The 5,061-nt window shown below is 43.5% G+C and overlaps 1 pseudogene across 1 annotated transcript; it reads left to right on the top strand.

The window, feature by feature from the left end:
* The first annotated feature begins 2,223 nt into the window (after window positions 1-2,223).
* LOC148016120 (chitinase-like protein 1) lies at window positions 2,224-4,630 on the top strand (annotated as a pseudogene). The gene is made up of 2 exons (XR_015688168.1): window positions 2,224-2,924; window positions 3,580-4,630. The product of XR_015688168.1 is annotated as a chitinase-like protein 1 (transcript).
* Window positions 4,631-5,061: the final 431 nt, after the last annotated feature.

Raw genomic sequence — 5,061 nt, 5'->3', positions numbered from 1 at the left:
ATGTAAGTGTATATGTTGGTTAATCCCCTCTCATAATTTGTCATATCTCTCATAATCCAAATTATATAATGTTAGGCTCTCATTTTTGCAACAATGCATGCTCTTATCCCTTGGTTTTACTATAATGTTCAACATCATGAGCTACTCCTCACCCTAAGATGCCACCACATAGCTAGGTGCGCGGCTAGGGGCAGCCCCCACCTTGGGCCGGGTGCCCCAACAACACCTAGCTAGGTATGTGATCCCTCCCTTGGATATGGCCAGCAGCCCCTTGCCCCCAACCACACCTACTAGGTATGCAGTCCCTTCCTTGCAAAAGCTCACGATCTTGTCATAATTCACAATGTGGGCATTATAGGGGGGAATTTGTCCAAAACTTCATGGATGAATGGGGGTCATTCGATAATATTGTGTAGGGTTATGTGCTTCTGAGGCGGGTTCTGAGGGTTACTAACAGGGCTCCTATATTGCAATTTCTTGAAGAGCTCAGAGACTGGTATTATATATAAGGGAAAGGGCATTGTGTCTGTATATGCAACACAAAGCTGAAAGTCTGATAGAGTATGTGTCTGGCAGATGATCAATATTTTGGGTCCCGTGCTCGTTCCATATAATGCTAACACCAACACTCGAGCTGTCGAAAATTTGCTGATACATCCGGGACTTATCTGACTCTTGCTGTAATCAAGAAGATGCTAAAGTTACTGGCTTGTGCAATTACCAATGCTTAGTTCATCCAATTTAATGTTTTTTCGATGGATGAGCTCGATGTTCTTGACGAGTTTTCTTCGTTTCTGTGCTTCTGAATGTACGAATTACCACAGATCCTGATAAACAGATGCAATTTTGCTATAATTAATCACTTTGGCGACGCCAGTTGAATGTACTTGTATCGATGTTCATATACTACTGTGGAGACTGAAAGAGGGTCCAAACTGTGTAAATTACTTGGCTGTGAGGATGATATTAAACAGAAAACAATCTGAGGGAACTCATGAACATTAACGGAGATCACGGGCTCGTGTGGCCAAGGCAGGTAACGTTTGTGTATTGAATCTGGGAGAAAAGATAGGATAGGTCAGGGTATGGGAGAACTAGTGGGCGCAGTGATATTTGAAGGTAAGCAAAGCCCAAACACTACAATCACATAAATGGAAAGGCTACAAACCATATGCATTACCATAAAATGCACTTCCGTTAGCGGTCATACAAGGGAGCAGCATTAGTCTACATCTGACTGCACTGCATATCCTGAATATGATCCTGTAAAACTAACTCCATTGCATAAATTAGAGGACATTGAAGCTTGCAATGAGAGCTGAAGCAAAATAAGTTATGCCCGCTCCTTTTAGTCTATACAAGAAGACTCATTCCTTCACAGTTCCACTTATTTCCATTCCTACATAAAATGCATGTAATGTTATGAAGAACTTGTAAGTGCATTGCTTATGTACGTCTAGTTGCATTGCATATTAATACTACAGTCAATTCTGTCCTTCCAGTCGAAATACTGGACGTGAGGGGGATGTCTAGTGACAGCCAACACTACGGAAGATGCTGCCATGATGACGCCCAGTATCTGAGCTGCTGGACTGTGAGTCCACGCAGGATTGACGATGTAAGAGTGGGAGGCCAGGATGGTGGCACAGAGAGAGAGAGAGAGAGAGAGAGAGAGAGAGAGAGAGAGAGAGAGAGAGAGAGAGAGAGATCCAACATGGTTATCGGGCCTTGACTTCTAATTTAGACAGTTCCATATAAATAGATACAGCAATGTCAATCGAAGCTGTCTAGCCGTTGGCCGGGGCCTCTCACAATCATTTCTAAGGAGACTCCCGACTTCATTCATGTTCCTGTGGTCTCATTATTGATGATACCGGTCGTAGTGAGAGTTTATGTAATAGAAGCAGTAGTTAGGGGAGGGGGTGTACTCGGTGCATGGTAGGAAGTATATTTCATCGATTGGAGGACCCCCTCCTTCATCCCTTGCATCTCACTCTTGCAACCACACAGATCGAGACAGGGGAAGCTGAATGCAGGTATGTATGCAATCATCTCTTCCATCCATTTGCTTCTCCATACTTAAATTAAACCAGTAGGGCTGCACCTCCTCCATTGCAGCTGTGCATTGTTTAGGATATTTCCTGCTTAATTCTGCTTGTGTTGCACCTTCTCCATCGAGCTGTGCAGTCTTTTTAGGATTTCGGCATCCGAGGTATGTGATCATGCATCTCCTTCTTGGCTGAAGTCGCTGCATTTGTAAAAGAGGATGCATTCTATGGACTATTTTATGCAGCTTTCCGTGTCAGTCCCTAATTCAGTGAATTGCCCTGAGTTTCTCATTCTTTGTTTTGTTATCTGATGTACTTGTTCTGAACTGACTGCCTGCATTTCCTAATCTAACTGCAGCCACAATCCTTCTCTTAGATGCATTCATGAGAATTAAATCATGGAATCTTTTTCTGTAGTTTCATCACACATGATTCTTCATCCCCCACCCCCTTCCTTTATTTTCTTTGAACATGTAGAATAATTTGTAAAAATACTTAACTGCCAGCATTTCCTAATTTTGCAACAATGTCAGCATTTTGGGAAAGCAGAATGAAGTGCTCATGGGGCTGGCTTTTACTGCTCGGTGCTGCGCTTCTGATGTATGCATCTCTGCCAATGGCTACTGCCTTCAATGCCGTGTGCACAGAGGGCAAGAAGTGCATGTCAAATAAGACATGTGCACAGATATTCAGCCCTGATGCTCTTCCCTCAAAGGAATCAGCCCATCACTCATGCCCCAGGTTTCTGGGACTACCATTCTTTCCTAACAGCAGCGAAAATGTTCGAGCCCTTGGGGTTCTGTACCACGGGTGGTGACATTATGCAGAAAATAGAGCTTGCTGCCTTCTTCGCCCATGTTGCGCATGAAACCACCTGTAAGTCGTCGTACACTCTCTCCTTCAATTTGGAGTCTGCTCTGTTATGTGTACACACATGTGGCTTCTACACCCATCCAAGCTACACAGTAGTACATAAGAATCCGGATGACAGAAGCAAGGCTGAAATGAGACAGGATGTCTGATTTGAAGTAAATTAATTCTGAGGAGTCAAAGATCTGTAATATCTCCTTGTCCCTCATCAGTGCCGTTTCTCAAAACAAGTCTGATTTCTCATGACTCCTGCAAAGATTATTGCTCATCATAAGGCTCTAGAAGCACAAGCGACTCAAACATTTCAAGTGATGAAATGCCTTACATGCTCTATGTCAAAAGCCTTTCTTCTGATATCTACTCTGACCATCACAAGTTGGATGGTTTGGATTTGTGAAACACTTCTGTTGCCAGATTAAAAATGGTTAGGGGAGAAGCAGGACGTTGATCACACCTCCCAGTCTCAAATGATCATCACCGCTTTGTCTCATTGACCATGCTACTAATTGCAAGGAAAGCTGCACTGTTCCAGTTGCCGTGATCCTTGTTGCTAATGGCATCATCCTTATCATCACCTTATTAGTGGATTTTTCCTTGAACAGTTATGTGCTTTGATGGAATCATGGTCTATTTCTGTGAGCAATGAGTTCTGTTATGGCAGGTGGTTGGTCGATGGCCCAGAAAGGCCCATTTGCATGGGGCTTGTGCTACAAAGAAGAATTAAGCCCTGATAGCCTGTATTGCGAAAAGAGCTTTCTGTATCCGTGTGGCCCTGGTGTCAGCTACCATGGACGGGGGGCCTTGCCGCTCCACTATAACTACAACTATGGAGAAGCGGGCAAGTACCTGAAGCTCGATCTTCTGCATCGCCCAGACTTGGTTGCATCCAATGCCACAATCGCTTTCCAGACCGCCATTTGGAGGTGGATGACCCCCATGGAAGAGAAGCAGCCGTCCTGCCATGAAGTGATGGTTGGGAAATGGGCTCCTGGTAAGGAGGACACGTCCAACCTGCGCTACCCTGGCTTCGGGATGACCATCGACATCCTGAATGGGTTTGTGGAATGTGGGCATGACACCAGGATGATTGACCGCATCTCCCACTATCTCACGTTCTTGAATTACCTTGGCGTTGGACAAGACAATGCTGGGCCATACACAGGATGCGGGCTGCAGAAGGTTCTCAATAGCCCATTGGACAAGTAGTCCTAGGGTTTTGCACTTGCCGGGGAGATCAGAGAGGAGAAAATGTACAGTTATATGATCATCTGGGTACTTTCCTTCTGATTTTTTTCGGATCTTGCACAAACTTGGCAAAATCAAAGGGCTCCATGAACAAATTTGTGAGCTTCAATGATACCCACTATCTCCTTGTTGCCTGTATCCTGGATTGTGAATACGTATTCGCTGTACATGCTTGGAGCTATGCTCTGTATCTTCCGTAAGGTCCTGATGCTTGTTAAAAGAAAATATAATTGTGCCTAAATTAGGAAACCCGTTATCGGTAGCCTCATGAATTGCCTCCCATAAAATTGGGATTGGGTATCCTTCCGAGCTCTGCAATTGTATTTTAATGGTTATTGACCTGCAATCACCCTCTGTAGAAAGAAATACTTCCGAGTGAATGTGTCGGCCAAAATCAGATCAGGTGACTGTTTCATACATACATGAATCCGAGATTATTATTTTCGACAGGATCTTGCACCACACCACTGCACCCTCCTTGTCACTATTGAACTATTATTGTCGCTAATTCAACTTCCCATTCTCATGGTCCTTTCCATTTTTTGCATGGCGCTTGCATAGACTTGATTGATGGCACCCATTGCATTGTGGTTTCCGTGATGCTTAGTTAGGTCTATGAACCTCTGGCTTATTATTGTGTTATGCTTAGGTATATGAAGCTCTCTCTCTTATTATTGTACATGGCTACATCCTCATCTTGATTAAATCACTGATACACAAACCAATAGAAAATAGAGACAACTTCACTTGATGACTTTATTCAGCGAGTAAAGTACAGTTCACATGTGATACTTCCATTTTTGAAGTATTTTATAATACATAAATTATTTGTGCACATAACCAAACAAGCTTGCAAATAAACAAAGACCAAGACTGCAACTTAGGGATATGAATGTCT

This window comes from Lygodium microphyllum, chromosome 23, assembly GCF_053477565.2.
Source record: "Lygodium microphyllum isolate KBCC chromosome 23, Lygodium_microphyllum_v1.1.10, whole genome shotgun sequence".
NCBI lineage: Eukaryota > Viridiplantae > Streptophyta > Polypodiopsida > Schizaeales > Lygodiaceae > Lygodium > Lygodium microphyllum.
The sequence above is the reverse complement of the archived record's forward strand: the minus strand, read 5'-3'. Positions and strand labels throughout refer to the sequence as shown.